General features: G+C 41.2%; 1 protein-coding gene across 2 annotated transcripts in view; it reads right to left on the bottom strand.

Annotated features, from left to right (window-relative positions):
- Positions 1-22375, bottom strand: part of LOC102830995 (chromosome unknown open reading frame, human C9orf3) — a 541746-nt gene that overhangs the window by 128698 nt on the left and 390673 nt on the right. The window lies entirely within an intron of this gene.

Genomic DNA, 22375 nt, shown 5'->3' with positions numbered 1-22375 from the left:
CTTCCTCCTTCAGTATCATTGGTTCTTGATCATATGGTACCTCTTGAAATGGTTGAACATTAACAATTTCCTTTTAGTACAGTGACTCTGTGTATTCCTTCCATCTTCTCTTGATGCTGTCTGCATCATTCAATAATTTGCCCAGAGAATCTTTCAATAACAAAAGTCGAGCCTTGAATTTTTCTTCAGTTCCCCCAGCTTGAGAAATGCTGAGCGTGGTCTTCCTTTTTGGTTTTCTGATTCTAGATCTTTACACATTTTGTTGTAACATTTGGCTTTATCTTCTCGAGCTGATCTTTGAAATTTAGATGTTGTTTAATGTTTCTGCAGGTGGAACTCAAAGTTTCCAAGTACTACATATTGAAGATACTCTTCTTAGCACCCTTGTCAAAAATCAATTTGAACTATAGCAAAGTTCTCTTCCATTGTTCTGTGTGTCTATTGTTACAGCCATACCAGGCTTTTTGGGTTCCTGTGGCTGAATAGAATGCTTTAAGCTTAGGGAGTGGAAGTCCTTCTATTTTGTTTATCTTGTTCAATACTGTGTTAGCTATCCGAGGCCTCTTGCCATCCCTTATGAAGTTGAGAATTGGTTTTTCTATTGCTGTAAAGAAGCCTTCTGGAATTTTCATCAGCATTATGTTGAATTTATAGATAGGTCTGCATAGTATTGACATTTTAACAATGGTATGTTTTCCAACCTATGAACATCTTTCCAGTTAGTATTCTTTAATCTCTTTCAGCCAAGGTTGGCAGTTTGGGCTTATTAGCCACTCCATAGGAGAGAGGTGAGGGTTTCTGTTCCCGCAAAGATTTTGAACCTTAGAAACCCCACACAGGGTCGTTGTGAGTTGGATTTTACTTGTCAATACTTAACCACCACAACAACGATCTCTTTCAGCAGTGTTTTATAGTTTTCATTGTGTAAGTTTTTCACATCCCTGGTTAGATTTATTCCTAGGTGTATAGAGCAAGACCTTCTATACAATAGATGTTATTATAAATGGTATTGCTTCCCTAATTTCCCTTTCAAAATTCTCATTGTTGGTGTATGGAGACCCTACTAAATTTTGTTTGTTAACCTTGTATCCTGCAACTTTGTGAAATTCCTCTATTAGCTCTAGACATTTTCTTATGGACTTTTTTTTTTTTTTGTATTTTCTACATATAGGATTGTATCATCCACAACTATAGCTATTTTTTCTTCTTCTTTTCCCATATGGATACCTTTTACTTCTTCTTATCTTATTGCTCTGGCTAGGATTTCTAATATGAAGAAATTGTACCTGATTTCAAGGGAAACACTCTGTCTTTCTCTATGAAGTATAATATTGACTCTTGGTTTCCCACATATGTCCTGAATTATATTGAGGAATGCCCCTTCAATTTTTTCCCTTTGATTTATTGATGTGGTGTGTTATGTTGATTGATTTTTTTAAATGTTAAACTATCCCTGTATTTCTGTAATAAATCCCATTTGGTCATGGTGTATGATTCTTTTTTTATGCTATTTCATTCTTTTTGCTAATATTTTGTTGAGGATTTTAATATCTTTTCACTAGCATTTTGTTGAGGATTTTTGCACTCCAAGGCACTTCACACCAACAACAAGAAGACTGCAAAGCTGTTTGAACTGCAGGGTCAGTAGTTCAAGCTCACCAGTTGCTCCTCAGAAACCCTATACAGGGTCGCTATGGATCGGAATCGACTCAATGACACTTAACAATAACAACACCAACAAGAAATATTACTTTATAGTTTTCTTTTCTTATGATGTCTTTGTCTAATTTGATTATAATAGTTAAGTTGGCTCTTTAGAATGAATTAGGGAAGTATTCATTCCTTCTCTATCTTTTGGAAGAGTTTAAACAGTATTGGTATAAACTCTTTTCTAAATGTTTGGTAGATTTCAGCAGTGAAGCCATCTGGTACAAAGTTTTTTGTTGTTGTTGGGAAGTGTTCTGTCACTGACTCAATCTCTTTGATCATTAAGCATCTGTTGAGACTTCCTTTTTCCTTTTGAATCTATTTGGGCAGGGTGTGTGCTTCTAATAAAGTGTCCATTTCATCTAGGTTATTCAGTGTGTTGCTATAATTGTTTATAATATTCTGTAGTAATTATTTTTATGTTTATCAAGGCAGTTGTATTGTTACCACTTTCATTTTTTATTTTGGTTATTTGCACCTTTTCTCTCTTCTAGCTAAAGGTTTCTCAATTCTATTACTTTTTTTAAAAAAACTTCTTTTTTTTTTTTTTTTTAATTCTCCCTACTGTTTTTCTGTTTTCAATTTTAATTTATTTCTCCTCTGATCTTTGCTATTTCCTTTCCCTTCTTCTGGTAGTTTTAGATTTACTTTGCTCTTCTTTTTCTAGTTCCTGGATTTGTCTACTTAGGGTGTTGCTTTGCATTCTTTCTTAATTCCTCATGTAGACATTCATTGCTATAAGTTTCCCTCTGAGGACTGCTTTCACTGCATTCCACACATTTTGATATATTGTACTTTCATTTTCATTTGGCTTTAGGACATTTGTGATTTCTTCCTTGATCCACTGGTAGCTTAATAATGTGTTGTTTGTTTTCCTTATGTTTGTATGTTTTCTAGGGTTTCTTTCTTTCTTTCTGTTATTGATTTCTAGCTTCACTCTGTTTTGATCAGTGAAAAGACTTTGTAAGCTTTTAATCTTTCAAAAATTGTTAGGACTTATATTTGAGAGTGCTGTTGTTAAGTGCTGTTGAGTCAGTTATAACTCAAAGCAACTCTGTATAGGGTTTCCAAGGAGATACTGGTCGATTTGAAACACTGATCTTGCAGTTAGCAGTCCAGTGCTTATCCTACAGCGTCATACCAGGACTTCTGTTTGAGGGTAGAGTGTTTTATACATGTTTATTAAGTCTAGTGGGAGTACGGTGGCTGCATATGATAAGCACTGGACTTCGAACAACATGGTCCATGGTTCGAGATCACCAGCTTGCTCCACAGGAGATTTAAAGCCTCAAAAACTCTATATAGGGTCATTATAAGTCAAAAGTGACTCGACGACACTTAACAACAACAAAAAATTAAATAAATATATAAACACTGATAGAATTGAAGGGAAAAATAGATGGCATTACAAAACCAATTGGAGTCTTCAATACACCACTTTCAATATAAGAACATCAAGAAACATCAACAAGGAAACAGAACATGAATGACATTATAAACCTACCAACATTATATACAAATATATGTATGTAGTACAGTGCCCCAATGTTGGGTGCATATATGTTTATGAATGTTAAGTCTTCTTGATCAATGAATTCCTTTATCATTAAATAACGTTCATCTTTAGCTCTTCTGACAGACTTTGTCTTTAAGTCTACTTTGATATTAAACTAAGGTTACCAACCCAACTCTCTTTCGGTTAATTGCAGGAAATATTCTTTCCCCCACTCTTTCATTTTGTCCTTGGATTTAAGGACATGTATGTCTCTTGTAAACAGCACTTATTGTTGTTGTCAGGTGCCGTCAAGTCAGTTCCGACTCGTAGCAACTGTGTATAGAGTTTCTGAGGGCTGCTGGTGAGTTTGAACCACCGATCTTCTGGTTCAAACCAACCTTGCAGTCTGATGCTTACCTTACAGTGCCATACCAGGACTGGATCCTGTTTTAGGAATCCATTCTGTCACTTTCTGCCTTTTGATTGGGGTGTTTACTCCACTTACATTCACTGCTCTGGTAGCGTAGTGGTTACGAATTGGGCTGTGAGCCGCAAGGTCAGCAGTTCGAAACTACCAGCTGTTCCACAGGAGAAAGATGAAGTTTTCTGCTCCTGTAAAGATTTACAGCCTCGGAAACCCTATGCAGGGTCACTATGAGTCGGAATCTACTCCACGGCACATAACAACAACAGCTTACTTATGGAGTCCGATGTGTTTTGGGAGGATAAGCACCAGACTGTTAATCACAAGGTCAGTGTTTCAAACCCACCTACAACTCTTTGGAAACCATATACAGGGTCGTTATGAGTTGGAACAGACTCAATAGTACTTAACAATGACTTATTTCTGCCATTTTGTTTTTTTGTGTGTATATGTGTGTGTGTGTGAATTAAGTCTTCTTTGTCCAATTTACTACTTTTCTACTGCTTGTGATTGTGTTTTGTTGGTTTATTGTGATCAAAAGTGATCTCCTTTTGTTCATTTCTCCTTTCCTTTTGAGCATTTTATAAATATATATTTTCTCAGTGGAGTCCTGGTGTGGCACTATGGGTTAATGTATCAGACTGCAAAGCCGTTTGAACTACAAGGTCGGCAGTTCAAAGTCACCAGCTGCTCCTTGGAAACCCTATATAGGGTCAGAACCAATTTGATGGCACATAACCACAATAACAATCCTCTGGGCAGGGAGAGACCATTCATTCTCTCATTCTTGAAGGATAGTTTCAATAGGTATAGTATTCTTGGCTGGCAGTGTTTTTCTTTTGGCACTTTACATATATAATTTCTTTGCCTTCTGGCCTCCAGTGTTTCTAAGTAGAAACTGGCACTGAATCTTATGGGGATCCTTTGTATGTGACTGTTTGCTTTCAGAATTCTCTCTTTAGTTGTACTTTCTAAGAACCGAACTATAATGAGTCTTGGTTTAGACCTCTTTGGGTTTATTCTGCTTGAGCTTCCTTGAATTTCTTGGATTTGTAGATTCACCCCCTGTAATACATTGGGGACATTTTACCATTATTCAAATATTCTTGGTGTCCTTTTCTTTCTCACATTTCCTTCTGGAATTCCCACGATATGTATATTAGATCTCTTGATGTTGTCTCATAAGTCCATTAAGCTGGGCTTAGCCTTCTTGAGCTTCTGTGTTTCTTGTTCTTCTGTGTCTTTACTTCTAAATGTGGTGCTGTAGGTTAATGTGCCAGACCGCAAAGCCATTTGAACTTCAAAGTCGGTGGTTCAAGCTTACCAGCTGCTCCTTGGAAACCCTATAGGTGGTCGCTATGGGTCAGAATCGACTCAACGGCACTTAACAACAACAATAACAACTTCTAAATATCTTAATTCACTGATTCCTTTTTCTTCCCGATTAAATCTGTTGGTAAACCCTTCTAACTGTGTTTCTCATTTCAGTTACTGCACCTTTCAATCACAAAATCTCTTCTGTTATCTCCGTTCTTTCTTTTGGCATTGTTTTCTTTAGTTCTCTGAATTCTTTGTCTGTGTTTTCCCGTAGTTCTTCAATTACGATTAGTGTTGTTATATTTTTTCTTCTTTTGGTATTTGTCATCCCTATATTACTTTTCAGAGTCCTGGTGTGGCGCTGTGGGCTAATGCGTCAGACAGCGAAATTGCTTGAACTACAAGCTCGGTGGTTCAAGCTCACCAGCTGCTCCTTGGAAACCTTCTACAGGGTCGCTATGGGTCGGAATCGACTCGATGGCACTTAACAACAACAATAACATATTACTTTTCACTCCCTTTGCCATGTTCAATTGAATGGGACATTGTTTCTGTTCTTTTTGTGTTTTGTGATTTTTTTCGTTAAGGCACTGAAATTTTCGAGGTTAACTTTCTCAGTTTCCCACAGTATTCGAGGCACTACTTTTTCCAACAAACTCTTAGGTCACAGAACCTATAGCCTTTGCTTGCCTTTTCTCCTCCTTCTCTGAGATAGTTACTTCTTCCTCCTTGGTTTGATTAGGATACAAAAGTTCCAGGTCTTGGTTTTCAACTGTCAATGTCTCCCATACACATCAAAGAACACGTTTGTTGGCCAGTGGGCACTGCTACTCAGACAAGGTACAGTGTACTAATCAGTCTGTCTACGAGGGGCACAGTCTTCTCTCTCTGGTTATTATGCTCTTCCCTTCTCTGTCCGTAGCCATGTTTCTATTCAGGAGCCCCACATGCAATGAAGCCGTCCTTGGGACTGAGCGCTGATCTTTGGTTTTGCCTGAGTGAGTATTCCTTACCTGCTCTGCTTATATCTAAGCTGGCTCCCACAGGAAGTAGGGGGTAGACTTACTTCTGTCCTGTTCAGGAGGTGAGGCTGGCATTCCCCAGAAGGACCCCTCCTCAAAATCTGTCTTGTTGGTCTGAGCTCCAATGGCCACGCGTGGTTGAAGGCACACTCTTCCGCTTAGGTGAACCCACTGTAGAGACTTTTCACTGTAGGGAGATTGTATCAGCCCAGTAGGCAATGATTACTGACTGGGGCAGCAGCGGTTACACTCAAAACAGACCCCAGGATGGTGTGCCTTGTTGTTATCATACTCCATCTTGCAGTGTGTTGGCTTGGTGTAGCCTTCACTCAGGAGCCCTGCTTCCTCACACACAGACCCCTCAGTCAGCAGTCCTCAGCACTGACTAGAACGGGGAGCAAACAGACTCCCCAGAAGGTTTGACTTGTTGGTTTCAGAGGCCTGGGATATGGGGTGCTCAGGGAGATTGATAGAGTGCTGACTATGAGAGCAGACCCACGGCACAGGCTTTCTGTAGCAATTTGCTGTAGGCTTGCAGCCAACAGTGTCCAGGTTTAAGAAGTGCTGACACACTCCAAATGTACCCCTGGGGAGATCTGCCTTGTTGGCTTGAGGGTTGAAGTTTGGAGTCCTGTCTCTGTAAAGGCTGGGAATGTAATGTTGAGGAAAACAGACTCCTTTTCTGGGGCCACTTTCCCAGATCACAGCAGCTAGTGGGAGAAGCGATTTTCCTACCTTCTGTGACTCATTTTTGATTCATTGATTCTTGCCTGTCTGCAGTTCCCTGCTGCTTTCCATTTCAGAGTTCCTCAAAGCTGAGCATCATTTTCCGATACCTCCTGCTATATTTGCGGAGGAGGGTCAGAACCATGGTCTGTTTACACTGTCATCTTCCCACAATTCTCTTATTGAACATTTTGAACAGAGAGTATAGAAGAATCCTGACCAGAATGGAAAAAGTGCAGAATGGAATTTCAAATTCTCATGGAATCACGACTTTCTGGAGCCATTTAGGCTAGATGAAGCCCTGAAATTATTGCCTCAAGATAATCTTTAAACCTTAAGCAAAAAAAACCCTGAAGCTTTTACAAGCCAAACTATAAAAGAATGTCTCCCTTGAACACTGTGCTCTTTTAAGATCTATCTACATGGGCTCAAAGTGACAACAGCAACTGGAAAGATTAGATAAGCAGCTTAGGGGCTGGTGTGTTTATTAATGGGGAGGGAGAATGCAGAAAAGGAGAGCGAGGGGGCTGCAGACAAATGTAGTCAATGTCACTGACTGTACCACTGAGTCTCTTGTCTCCAAGCAGATTGCTTTCTGATACACTCAGCTTCCCAGCTGAACACAGCAAATATGGAAGGGAGGCAAGCTCCCACAGTCCCTGCTGGGTCTCACACTCTGGAGGTAGTGGCCTCTTGTGCACTTTTTGAGCAATGGTTGATTTTCAGATGCCCATCATGTTCCGATAGCTCACAGAAGGATGTATGCCCTTTTACCGTTGTGTTTCCATTACCAAGCCCCAGACTTGGTGTATTGGTTGAATGAATAAACTAAACCCAAAAGTTGAAGACTTGAATCACGTGGGGAGAGTAAAACTGGAGGACTCTAACAACCACCACAGCAAGAAGGTACAAAACAGTACATTTATAAAATTGACAGGATATAGTCCAGAATCCAACATAATTATAATTGGCCAGTTCCAGTCCTTCCTAGGAAGATCCCGGAAGTTTTAAACAGTCTCTGGGTGATTCTGATGTGTGACCAGGTCTCAGCATAACTGGACTAGATGACCCTGAAGCCAATCCAAGCCTACAGCGCCATACTTCTAGAAAATACCTAGCTTTATCTCTTTACTAAATCACACATGCACACAGCCCACTACCACCCGAGCACTCTTGCCATCAGCTGGGTGGAACAAAACAGACATTTCCAAGCTAACAGTTTCTGCTTCCTTTTTCTTCTGATTTAAAAGGCAGAACGGCAGGTAGCTCACCAAGCAGTTTCCCTCCTCTGTGTCACACCTTAAACAACCCTGTGTCCACCAGAGCCAGTCCAGAATTTTTATTCCTTTTAAAGAAAAGCATTTTCAAATGTTTATTCCAACTGGGAAAGTCATCCTTATATGCCTCATATTTAAATTCACGCAAACAAATATTTATGACCAATCTGAGATCCTAAAAGGATCAGGCCTCAAGTTCAGTCAATGTCCCCAAAGTTCTGTGTCATCACTTAGCCGAGTTTGGGAACATCATCTGCATTACCTTAATTAGTGCTTGGTTCATGCGACTTCATGCTTATCCCTTTGAGGACACCTGTCGTTGTTCCTTAACCCATTACACATTCTCTTTGGGTAGACACCTGCTATGGATTGAACTGATTCCCCCAGAAAGATACGTTAAATTCCTAACTCCTAGTACCTGTGACCGTGTTGGGAGAGGACGACTGGGGGAATATGCTTTCAGTTAACATAAGGTCATACTGGAGTCAGGTGAGTGGGATTCTTGAAAAAGAAAAGCTACAAAGGGACAGAAAGACACAGGTGGAAGAATGCCATGTGACAAAGCAGCTGCGAGCTTGGGGGCTACCAGAAACTAGGAAAGACAAGAAAGGATATTCCCCTGAAGTCTTCAGAGAGCACATGACCCTGTTGACATCTGCGTTGGGGCTTGTAGCCTCCATACTGTGAGACAATAAATCTCTGCCCTCATAAACCTCCAAATGTCTGGTCCTGCATTATGGCGGCCCTAGGAAGCGAATACAAACTAATACAACATGACCATCTGATCAACACTAATTATATATATACTTTTTTTTGATGAGTTACTTTATTGTCTGATGTTTTAATGAAACCATTACTTTTAAGCACAGGGGTTGCGGGAACCCAATGCTACCCACCTTTTTTTTAACACGTGGTACAAATGGTTATTGCTTACCTGCTATCTAAAAGGTTGGAGGTTTGAGTTCACCCAGAGGCACCTCTACTTTTAGATAATCAGTCACTGGAAAACCACGAAACACAATTCTACTTTGACACCAATGATAATTAATGATGTTTTAAAAATGCATTCACTTAAATGAATAACTCTGAACATGAAAGTTCAAAGTCAAACCCCAAAGAGTCAGTCTACTGTTCCTTCTACTCCATGAGGCTCTCATTCCTGAACTGAGAGGAACAGCTTGGCATTATCTCTAAGGAATTTTCCTTCTATGCAAGGCTACAGGCCTACAAAACCACTGGAATCCTATCACTTCTCTTACAAACCTTTAGTGGTTCCCTCTGGCTTTTGAATGCTGTGTTAACTCTCCATCATCACATTCAAGTCTCTGTGTAACCTGGCTGCTCTACCAGTCAGTCCCTGTTACAGACCCTGCTCTCTATACAAAACAGATAACAGACGTCTTGCTAACAAGGGAATTGGAAGGGGAAAAGACCACTACTCCAAATTATAATAAAAATGCATTCACCAGGGGTATCTTACCACTAGAGAAAAAGTAAATATAGTCACCCTTCTATTATTCAGGGACACAGTAGCCTTATGAGTGTCACAAGGATTAGTACTTCGGAAAGAGTTGAGGGCAAGAAAGAGGCTGACTGGGAGGGGCTCTGCCTCTGTTTCTTCAGCTGGAACAGTAGCGTCCATTTCACTAGTCCTAGAGCTATGATGAGTGAGTCATGGTGTGGCACGGTGGGGCCACAAGGTTGGTTTGAATTCAAGGTCGGTGGTTCAAATTTACCAGTCGCACCTCGTAAACCCTATACAAGGTCACTATGAGTCAGAGTTGACTTGATGACAACAACAAGAACAGAACAATGAGAAACTAGGGAATCAGATAGAGAGACTGGACTATACTAATGCGCCTCAAATGTGTATGCTCTGTTCTCCCCCACCAGACACTGCTGTTCCCTCTACCAGTGATGGCCTTCTCCACAATTTCCACTTGCAAGGTCAGTGGTTCAAACTCACCAGCCACTCCTTGGAAACCTATATAGGGTTGCTATGAGTCAGACCTGACTCGAAGGTACTTAACAACAACAACAACAACAACAACAACAACAACAACAAAAACCCTACCTGGAGTCCGGACGTGATGCTGTAGGCTAAGCACAGGGCTGCAAGGTTGGTTTGAACCACAAGGTAGGCAGTTCAAACTCACCAGCTGCTCCTTGGAAACCCAATACAGAGTTGCTATGAGTTGGAACTGACTCTATGGAACTTAACAACAAACCCTCCAGATAAGCACTGAGCTGCTAATCGCAAGGTCAGTGGTTCAAAGCCATCAGCTGCTCCTCAGAAACCCTATACAGGGTCACTATGGGTTGGAACTGACTTGACAGCACTTAACAACAACAACAGCAACAAAGAACCCTAGCTGGGACTCCTGGTGTCTCACTGTAGGACAAGCACTGAACTGCTCATCGTAAGGTTGGTGATTCAAACCTACCAGTCGCTCCTCAAACCCTATACAAGGTCATTATGAGTCTCAGCTAACACACTGGCACTAAACAACAGCAACAACAAACCCTACCTGAATGATGCGAATCATATATACTCAAGTACTACTAACCTAAAGGTCAGTGGTTCAAGCCCCCTGGTGGTGCTGCAAAAGAAAGGCCTGGTGATCTACTTCCACAAAGATCAAGAGGACTCTATTCTGTAACACAGGGGATAACCAAGTGACTCGATGACAGCTCATTGGGTTTGGTTTAAACCCTCCATGCCTTTAAAGGCCTGCTTCCAGTAGTACCTCACTCATCTTGGTGGTGGTGTGCCGTGGAGTTGGTTCCGACTCATAGCAACCCTGTACAGGGTTTCCGAGGCTGTAAATCTTTATGGAAGCAGAAAGAAAGCCTCATCTTTCTCCCGCGGAACAGCTGGTAGCTTCGAACTGCTGACCGTGAGGTTTGTAGCCCGATTCGTAACTACTATGCTACCAGAGCTCCTTTCACTCATCTTACTCATCTTATTTCCACAAATTAGAAAAGACCAATTGTTTTTGAATTGCTAAAGATGTTTGTTGTTATTTTTTTTTAACCACTTATTGCATATTGGCCTTGCCTTAGTTATTTTTTACTCATTTTTCCTACTCAATTATTAAGCATCTTGAGGGCAAATCTGAGTTTCTTTCATCTTCGAGCCATTTATCATAAAAATAGATGCATGGTCTATATTCATGGAAGGAAGAGAAGGACAGGGAGTTCTGTGGTAGAAGCCCACACTGGTAATGCTGCAGCAAAGCTCTCTTAAGGAAGAGAAGAAACTTTCAGTTGTCATGATTCACTTGAACTCTAGTCTTAGACCTCTAACTCTGAATGAGGTTCAGTTTCTTTCTGGAACCTAGGTTTCGAAAGTGAGAGCGAAGAAAGACAAAGACAGAGGTCTCCTATTTCATTGCAGTGCCTTGTGCTGCAAACAGGTCAAGATATCTGGACAGTATCAAACCAGAGGCCCCCAATAATCCACTACAGCCAGCCCAGACACACGAGCAAACTTTCAGATGCCACTGCTCTCTGAGAGAATTACCCTTTCACATCACCAGATACGACTTTTAATTTTTGTGGATTAGATAACAAACATCATTTGGATAAAAACAAACAAAAAACCGTTATACTCAAACCATACTCATTTATAACCAATTGCCACTAAGTCCATCTCGATTTATAGCAACCCCAGGTGTGTCAGAGTAGATCTGTGCTCTGTAGGGCTTTCTGTGGCCAAGTTTTCCTAAATAGTTCACCAGGCCTTTCTTCTGAAGTACTTCTGGGTGGAAATACTGGACTCCAATATCCAGTCTTTCAGTCAATAACTGAGGGCATTAACCATTGGCACCACCTAGGGACTCCATTCATGCATAGGGGAGTATAGTAGAGTGAGGTGGTTGTTGTGAAGTGCTGTCAAGTCCATTCCGTCTCATAGTGACCCTGTATAGGGTTTCCAAGGAGTGGCTTGGTGAGTTTGAACTGCTAACCTTGTGGTTCAAACTGACTTTGCAGTCCAGTGCTTTATCCCACAGCACCACGCCAGAGTGAGATTGGCTTGAGTAATTATTATTGATCATTTTGAAGGGGATTTACAAGAAATGTGGAACTGGCCAGAGAAGTACTGGGAAAAAGCATGAAGCCACAGATGCCAAAAATAAAGGAAATTAAGCTAAAAATCAAGAGATTATAAGATCTCTACCTCTGCAAGTATATACTGTAGATATTAATTTGAAGAGCTGGAGTCAGAGAAATTACTCAGTGTATTCAAAGGATCCTTGAAAAATGTTTAGTAACATAGGAAATGAGAGTTGAACCAATGAACAAAATGACAATCAAATTCATAGGAACCCAACAAGCACACCACATTATGGCAATTGCTAATATCAAGATAAATGAAACAAAGATCTCATAGCACATTTAATTGGAAAAAGACAATGTTTCTGGAATTTGAAAATAACCAGTCTTCGTTTTCTTGACTGATGATTAAATGAGGAATTTTTATGGACACTGTGAGATTGAGTCTCCTAAGAGGTCTTAAAATGAAGTTGATGGTATCACATTGTATGTGCTGAAAGATGTCTGTAAATGATTCCCCTAATGAACCACCTGTGCTGAAAGCACCTCGTGGCTCCGCTTACGTGTAGTCTCTTGCATCACATCTTATCAAGTTTCCTCAGTTTGTGATTGCAGCATCTTCCCTACAAGATTTAAGTTTCCCATCATTTGCTCATGTAGCCTTTGGCAAATTGTAGGTATTAGTTGGAGGGAAGTGGCCTTTTCCCAAGATGACAAAATAACCTGCTGTTCCCAGTGCTGGGATTCAGGAGCAGGTCTGGGAACTCAAGCTGATTGATTCATGCCTATTTCTGGGACACATTAGGTGGTTGGCGTGTGTCTCATCATCAGGGTACTCCCCTTCACTGTGCTTGCAGCTGATTTTGTCACTGAAAGGCCGGGAAACCCTTTCTCCAAAGAGCAGGAAGAGTTACAGGAGGGCTAGGAGGTGACAAGAGTCCGCTTGCCTCCTTGTTAGTACCTCAGCAAAAACCTCTACTGGGAGTTGAAATTAGGAGCTGAAGCAAGGCTGGTAATTAGTTCATGCCCTTCAAAGTAACTATTGTGAATGTCACATGGCAACTCTTTATGGTACCTGCAGATTACAATCACCCATGTTGCCACCCCAAATGAATGAGCTCTATCAGCTGACCAGCTCCCTCTTTATCCATACATGTATCAAAAAGACAGATGATTTCAATTGTATCTATTCTTTGAGTGATTTTAAAGCATTTACGCTTAAGTTTGAATCAAAATAATAGCTTCAATAGGAATACAACACAAGCCACATTTGTTATTCTAAATTTTCTAGTAGCTACATTTAAAAAGTAACAGTTAAAATTATTTTTAATGTTGTCTTTTATTTAACCCAACGTATCCACAATATTATGAATGCATTAAGAAACCAATATAAAAAACCATGAATGATTTTTTAAATATCTTTTTTAAAAAGTCTTCTAAATATAATATGTATGTCACATGCATAGTAGAGCTCAATTAGGCTGCTATTTTTTTTTAATGTTTTATTGTGAATTATATGATAGTTTACATGGGAGAACTTTAGTTTTGCATTCATTCCATCGTATAACATCTCATTGCCATGCATCATCAACCACCCAAAGGGTATATCCTAGAAACCCGCCCCCTACACTTCCCCCTCCTCCCCCCAGTTTTCAGTCCACAGTCCCTTTCCCTCTCTGGGTCCAAAGTCCCCAGTCGCTTCATCGCTCCACGTCATCATCTCTGTCTCTACTCTATCTCAGGCATCTGTGTTTCTCTGGGTAGGGTCCCACTCTCGGCTCTTCTCCGTTGATGGTCCCAGAGGCCTCCGCTCCTATGCTGGAGAATTAATCACTCCCTTCCTTGTTACAAAACTTCTACCTTTGCATTTCCAACTCTCATAGTCCATCCTGATAAGGATTATTCACTACAGTATCACGAGTTACCCATCTGTATCTCCTTTCATCAGCTCCGCCCAGACAGATTGAATAGTACCTACTGGAGATTCTGCCTTCTGCCATGCTCCCTAGTACCTGGTTCCCTCTTGAAAGCTTGTAAGCCAGTCACTTCTTGCCTTTGTAGTCCCCCCCTCCCCATTTGAGTAACCAATGTCTAAGCTGCCCTTCTCCGTCCACTCTGTGTGTGTGTGTGTGAATGTTTCTTGCTGTGAGGATTTGTTCCCTCTTTTGAGTTGCTGCTCCATAGATATAGGTCAAGTTCATCAGACTGTATCAGCTCACTCTTTTTTTTTTAACCCTCTTCTTTCCTCTCCTGGTTGAGTCATCCAGTCATCCGGTCCAGGTCATGTGGGTATCATTTGCAAGTGTGGGCACTCCTGTGCATATGTCCTCTCTTCCTGTCAGCCGATAGCTCCACTCTCCTCTTGAGTCCTCTGTGGCCACGCCACTGACTCTGGGCCCAAGAGTCCCCAGGCCTCTTCACACTGCTTGCCAACCTGGTCCCCAACTGGGTTCACAGAAGTCTACTGAACATTGTAGGGCTTAGCCTGCTGCTTCATTACTGCTTTTACCCCACTTCCCCCCATCGGTGATGTGTGTGGTCACCAATCAGAGCGTGCATTTCCGTTGAGTCTTAGTCTTGGAAGGGGGTCTGCGTTGAGAGGACCTGGTCACTTGCCTTGATGTTTTCTAGGGAAGGGATATATTTGTTCTTGTAGTAACAGCCCATCTGCCTCCATTTTTCCTGCAGGTCTTTCTTTCAAGAGGTATCTTTTATTCTTCTAGCTGCTCCAGGCTTGTCTGCTCATCCTTTCAAGTGGAACTTTCTCATCTCTGGAGATCTGGATGTGGTTCCAGTATCTACCTATAGTTTTATGTATTACAAAGGCTCCGCAAGAAGCCTCGTTCACTGGGTACGCTGTAGCCCCATTTTAGGTATTCCAATAAGTCATAGGCAGAAGACGGACTTACAAGCCTTCTAGTGTAGTGTTTCTGACTATTCCTTTCTCTCCTTCTCCAGTGTCTACTCTGTGCTGCCCGGTCAGGGAAGCGCCACCCTCTCCTCTAGGCTGCTAAATTTTTATCAGAAATGCATGATTTTGTAAAACTTACAAAGTTGACACATATCCAAGCTGTTCCCAACAATACCTGAATTGAGTTGCTGCTGTTGTTGTTGTTAAGTACCCTCATGTTGGTTCTAACTCATAGCAACCCTGTATACAGGGTTTCCAAGGAGCTCCTGGAGTTTGAAATGCCGACCTTGTGGTTCACAGTTCAGTGCTGATCCTACAGCACCACCCCAGGAATTGAGTTGTTATTGTTGTTAAGTGCTGTTGAGTCAATTCTTACCCATAGCAACCCTGTATAGAGTTTCCAAGGAGAAGCTGGTAAGCTTGAACCACTGACCTTGCAGTTCAAACGACTTTGCAGTCTGACGCATTAGCCCACAGGCCACACCAGGAGTTCAGAAATTGAGTATTAGTATTTAAATGTAAACTTAATGAATTACAGTTAAACTAAAGGTAAACTACTTACAGCTAGTGGTTACCACACTGAATAGTGCAGTCCCCAGGCATCTACTATGTGGAAGGCTCTGAACAAAAAAGCATCAGGAATGAATTCCCTTGAACCCTTGTTTCCAGGGGATGATGAGGGATGGTGTAAGACACATATACAAACAATATAAGGCAGGCTGTGGTAAGTGCAAAGAGGTCTCTGGTGGTACGATGGTTAAGCACTTGGCTGCTAACAGAAAAATTGGTGGTTCGAACCCACCAGCTGCTCTGTGGGATAAAGATATGGCAGTTTTACTCTGTCCTCTATGTTGCCATGAGTTGTAATCAACTGCAAAGTAGTGGGTTTGAATTTGGTTATGGTAAATGCTAAATAGAGAGCAAACCATTCCAAGGGGAGGAAACGGCATGAGCAAATGAAAGCTAGTGGCAAGACTCACAAGAATTTGAAGACCAGTAGTTATGGTTGGGAACATGCCCAGGAGTGGTGGAAAATAAGACTTAAAAAGGTAGCTGTGACGATATTGCTGATAGCCTCAAATAGCAAGCCAAAGAGCTAGTTCTAAATGAATGGTTATGGAGGAAATTTTTCTGGAGAGGAGAATAGATCTGAGCTGTGTTTTGGGAAGATTAATTTGGCATTGATGTAATGATGTGCAGAAAGGCAAAGAGCTTGAGGGCTAAAGCACCAATTAGCTACTGTAATAGTCCAAGCAAAAATAATGAACAATGGGTACCTGGCAACTGATTGATGTGGAACAGAGATCAGAGCAGGAGGAGTGAGAGGATTCTGTAACAATTAATCAGGGGAAGAGTCCTGCTGTAGCATGGTAAGATCAGCACTGGATTGCTAACTGAAAGTTTGGTGGTTCAAAGCTACCAGCAACTTCTAGGAAATTCTATACAGGGTCACTATGAGTCAGAACTGACTCAATGGCACTTAACAACAGTAGAAGAAAGACTGGATAGAAAAAGTTGATTTCAAATATATTTGTATAAAATGTTTGAAAAGAGGATGGGAATATATGTATGTCTATGTGGAGCTTCATATGCATGTGAAATTTGAACAATGAATGAGGAAGACCATCGAAGAATTTGATGCATTTGAACTATGGTATTGGAGAAGAATATTACAAGTACCATGGACTGCCAGAAGAACAAACAAATCTGTGTTGCAAGAAGCAGATCTCAAATGCTCCTTAGATGCGTGGATGGTGAGCCTTTGTCTCTCACACTTTTAACATGCTATCAGAAAGGTCCAGTCCCCAAGAAGGGCATTATGCTTGGTAAAGTAGAGGGTGAGTGAAAACAGAGTCGTACCCACAGCCAAAGGGATTGGAACGATGACTACAACAATGGGCTCAAATAGTTCAACTTTGTAAGGATGGTAATGTTCTGTTGTACACATGGTTGCTATGAGTTGGATCTGACAGAACACTTTACAACAATAGTAACATTCCAGCAGTGAGGGTCTGAGTAAATTAAATCATGGTGCACCCATTCTGAAACTTGCTCTTGAACATAGAGTAGTTAAAGTAAATGGAAGAAATGATGAAGTAAAAGAGTTGAACAGAAAATTTCAAAGAGCATCTTGAGAATAAAAAGTAAAGTATAATAATAAAATCTGCAAAGAGATGGAGATAGAAAACCAAAAGGGAAGAACACATTCAGCATTTCTCAAGCTGGAAAAACTGGGGAGAAAATTTAAACTTTGACTTGCAACATTGAAAGATTCTATGGGAAAAATATTGAACGATGCTGGAAGCATCAAAAGAAGATGGGAGGGATACACAGAGTTATTGTACCAAAAAGTATTGATCAGTGTTCAACCATTTCAGGAGGTAGCATATAATCAGGAACCGATGGTATTGAAGGAAAACATCCAAGCTGTACTGAAGACAAAAACAAAACTCCAGAAATTGACATAATATCAATTGGGATGTTTCAACAAATGGATGTAACACTGAAAGCACTCACGTGTCCATGCCAAAGAAGTTTGGATGCATAGAGCTCAGAGGTAAATCACTACCTGGCCAATCAAATGTAAGAGTTCATATTTATACCCATTCCAAAGAAAGGTGATCCAACAAAATATGGAAATTATCAAACAATGACACTAATATCACACACAAAGAAATGTTGAAAATAATTAAAAAATGGTTTCAGCTCTGCAGTGGCAGGAAATTGCCAGAAATTCAAGATTCAGAAAAGGATATAGAAAAAAGGATACTATTGATGATATGATAATGGATGAAACCAGAGACTACCAGAAGATGTTTACCTGTGGTTTATTGACTATGCAAAGGCATTCAATTGTGTGGATCACAACAAATTATAGATAACATTCTGAAGAATGGGAATTTCAGACCAGGAAGCAGTCATTCAAATAGAACAAAGGGATACTGCATGGTGTGTCAGGGTTTGTATCCTTTCACCAGACTTATGCAATCTGCATGCAGAGCAAATAATCTGGGAAACTGGACTGTATGAGGAAGAATATGGCATCAGGATTGAAGGAAGACTCATTAACAACCTGTATTAACAACTCATTCCTATGCAGATGATACGAACTTGCTTGCTAAAAGCCAAGAGGACTTGAAGCACTTACTGATGAAGATCAAAGACTTATACCCTTCAATATGGATTATAACTCAGTGTAAAGAAAATGGACCTCACAACTGGACCAATAAACAGCATCATGATCAATGGAGAAAAGGTTGACGTTGTCAAGGATTTAATTTTACTTGATCCACAATCACTGCTCTTGGAAGTAGAAATCAAGAAATCAGATGATGTATTGCATTGGGCAAATTTGCTTCAGAAGACCTCTTTAAAGTCTTCAATAGCAGAGATGTCACTTGAGGAGTAAGATGTGCCAGACTCAAACTATGGTAGATGATGAAAAAGGAAAATCAGAGAATTGATATACTTGAATTATGGTGTTGGGGAAGAATATTGAAAATACCGTGGATGGCAGAAGAACAAACAAATCTGTCTTGGAAGAAGTACAGTCAGAATGCTCTCTAGAAGGGAGACTTCATCTCTCATACTTTACACAAGTCCCTGGAATAGGACTTGTCCCTTCGGATTCATATTTGGAAAAGTAGAGGACTAATGAAAAAAGAGGAAGACCCTCAACAAGATGGATTGACAACAGTGGCTGCCACAATGGGCTCAAACATAACAATGATTGTGAGGATATCAAGGGACATTATGTCCCTGTGAGTGGGAACCGATCTGGATAGCACCCCAAAACAACACATCCATTCACCTAGAAACTTATGTGTCTGTTAAAATTGTTGCTCTTGAATCACATTGAAGGATACAAGAAAGTGCCCAAGATATATTCCTACACGAAAAATTAAGTTTGGATAATATGATCTCAATTTCATTAAAAAATATGTAGCAAAGAAAATGTGTGGAAGGAGGAAAGACACACAAAAAGCCGTTATTGGTGATAGTGGTTCTGTGCCACCAATTTGGTTTCGGCTCATAGAGACCCTGTATAGGGAGTCCTGATGTGTCGCTACAGATTAATGCACTGGACTGCTAGGTCAGTTTGAAACGCAAGGTCAGAAGTTCAAGCTTACCAGCCACTCCTCGGACACCCTATACAGGGTTGCTATGAGTCGGAATCAACCACACGGTGCTTAACAAGAACAACAACATAGGGTTTACAAGGTTATAAATCTTCATGCGAACAGAAAGCCTCATCTTTCTCTTGCAGAGTGACAGATAGATTAGAACTGCTGACCTTGTGGTTAGCAGCCCAGTTTGTAATTCATTACACTACCAGGTCTTTTACAAAGCCGTTATTAAGTCCTAGTGTGGTGTTGTAGGATATAAGCACTTGACTATTAACCACAGGTGGGCAGTTCAAAACCTCATACAGGATTGCTATGAGTCAAAAACTGATTCAATGGCACTAACAACAACAACAATAGTCACAGAGAGTAAGACTAAGGAGTTGTTCATAGTTTATATTTTGCTGTTTTTGAAATTGCTATGTTGTTGTTATTGTTAAGTGCTGTCGAATTGGTTCCAACTCATAGCAATCCTATATAGGATTTCCAAGGAGTGGTTGGTGAGTTTTAATCTCCAGCGCTGTGATTAGCAGTCTAGTGCTTATCCTACAGTATCAAACTGTTATAGAGAGCATATTAATTTCATATTTAATAATGGAGAAAAAGAAAGCGGCAAAATATACCTTTGTATATCTAAAAGTGTATGAGAGGCTGTTGTTGTTAAGCGTTGTCAAGTCAGGTCTGACACATAGCAATCCTGTACAGGGTTTATGAAGAGCGGCAGATGAGTTTGAACCACTGACCTTGCAGTCCAGAGTTTATCCTACAGTGCCAAACTAGCTATCAAAAAAAGTCTCTGGGCCATTTTTATTTTCTTACTGACAACCTTTTTCTTATTCCGAAGTAAATGTATAATAATTCTAACAATCAGAGAAAAATTCATAGGAAATTATATCATGCAAAGAATACTGAAGGTACCATCAATGATAAATCTGTTCACAAAGTCAAAAGGTTATAGGGCTGGGGGTTCTCTTCAGAGATATTTGAATCTGATTTCATTGTGTTTGGGGGGACTTATGCTTCCTTTTGTTGCTGCTGAAGCTATCTCCACTTTTTTTTTAAATTTATTTTTATGATTTCCATTCAAATTGGCCAAGGAGGAAAATCGAGGCCAACCACAAGGCAAGTTTTCCTGAGAAGAAGACAATAAGTCTTTGTCACTGTGGAAACAACTTCACCGATAGAACGTGACTCTCTGGCCCTGAATGGCTTCAGTTGCTGGTGGGCAGAAAATGGTAATGAGAACAAAGAGCCTAGGAGGCTTTTCAGGGCTCTGGTTGTCATTCTAGGCCAAGCACACTCGTAACTTTATATTATAATGATGGGGACAAAGAACAAGGTGTCCCATTCACTGCCAGGCTCTTGCAACCAGGGGGTCCCCGGCCTTCGCAGAACCTCCCACTGAAGTGGAAACGAGAAGGGACTGTCAAGGAGTGTGAAAGGACCCATAGCAGACAAATCACTGTCAGCCCTATAAATAATGACAGAAAACAGGCAGAAGAGATGAAAAGATGCCGTCTGATCATTCACCAGTGAAAAGATGTGCACTAAATCAGGGTGTTTTCTGTCTGATGCTGTTGTTTTTACTGAACAGTTAAGCACCCAAGGAAATACCAGTTGGGTCTTAAAGACAATTTATAGCTCGGTGGGCCTCATTGCACCTGGCTGTGTTTTGACAGCAGGTTTCGTCAGTTTATAGCAGATTCCTGTCTGCATTATAAGCTGCCACTAATACAACTAGGTCTTTAGAAAAAAAATGTATAGCTCAGAGGTAAATTGCTCCCTCTCTCCCTCTTAATGAAAAACAAAAGACACTTTCTGGTGCAAAGCCTCCTCTTCTTCAGGGGAAACGACAGAGCCTGGTGGGACTACAACACAGTAGGTCCAACTGTTTCTAGGCTTACAGCTATGGGCTCTTTCTTTTCCTTTCCCTAATGAGAACCATTGTAAACTGCGGCACTGACAATTCACTTGTGGGCTCTCAGTACTTCCCAGACTCCAGGCCACACTATGAATGTTTGGGAGCCCTGGGACAGCCTGGTCACCATGGAATTGCCTTGTGCACCAGACCCTGCTATTCAGGATCTGGCAAGCCTTAACTTGGTTTCCTCTGGGTTTCTGTAGCCAGTTCGTGGTCTGGTTTGTAAGTCACCTTCTTAGAAAACACACAACCTCATTACAATGCATGAGAGTTGAAAGTACTTCCGCTTAGGACCAGTTGTTACCTTGTTTTCTTTTAGTTTTGATTTTTAAGAATCAGGGTTTTTTGTTTCTCGCAGAAGGATTGAACCAAACAACGAACTTTGAAAAGGTGACACACATTCCTGAACTGAAGGCGATGTGCCCTCCTTTAGGAACCTGTGCTGATGGGGACTGGTAGCTGACATGTTCCCCTGTGTGGTAAAAAGGACAAAGAATTCAGGGAAGGCATGAAAGGTAATGGAGAACAGCCCCCAACCCCCTGTTCCTTAATTTCATGTTTCACAGACATTCATTGACATTCAGACAGTCCCAAGGGGAAGCTTGAATAACTAGTCATGTGCCAATGAACCAGAAACCAGAAATGAGTTGGCTCAAGGGGCTGCTCACCTGGGGCCCAGGGCTGAGTTTCCCACCAGGATGGGGGTCACTGCCAGACACCAGGAAAGCCCAGGCCTGCAACATCCCCTAGACCAGCCATTCCAGGATGCCACACTGGGACTTCCCAGGACTGGGGTTGGCAAGGTGGCCTAGGGTTGCCCTTGAGGTTCTGAGTGGCATGAGGCCTGGGTAGAAGGGAAGTGGTTCCAGGTCACGTGATTCCCAGGGAGTCAGAGCTGGCAGAAAAAAAAAAAACGCTTATCTCTCATAGTTGGTCATGGGCTGAAAGGGAGGGAGAGAATAAAATCTCAAGTAGGAGTGGACCCAGGTCCTTAAAACAGAGAAGTGAATCCAAACAGGTCATGTGGAGGAGAAAGCTAGCCAGAGGGAGGAATGCTGAACCATGGGAGGGAGCTTAGGGCAGCCAAACAGGGGAGATGAGAGGTAGAAACCATGGGCAGGGCATGGACAGATGAGACCAGCTCATTGTCTGCTCCACCCAAACAACAGACCTGGAGGAACCAAACCACAACCTGATGACTCTACCAAAACAAACAGCAAGTTATGAAGACCTCATTGACTAGACTTCAGGGTCTACCACCATGGTCCCTTGGAATCACAGTCACGTGAGGCAGTTGAAAACCAGCATGTTCCTGGCATAGGGAACCTCAGTAAAATAATTACATATATGGAGATGGTGGTGGTTGTGTGTCGCAGAGTCAGGTCTGACTCACAG

The sequence above is a fragment of the Chrysochloris asiatica genome, unplaced genomic scaffold (assembly GCF_000296735.1).
Source record: "Chrysochloris asiatica unplaced genomic scaffold, ChrAsi1.0 scaffold00107, whole genome shotgun sequence".
NCBI classification, from domain to species: Eukaryota; Metazoa; Chordata; class Mammalia; order Afrosoricida; family Chrysochloridae; genus Chrysochloris; species Chrysochloris asiatica.
This window is presented reverse-complemented; position numbering and strand designations above follow the sequence as displayed.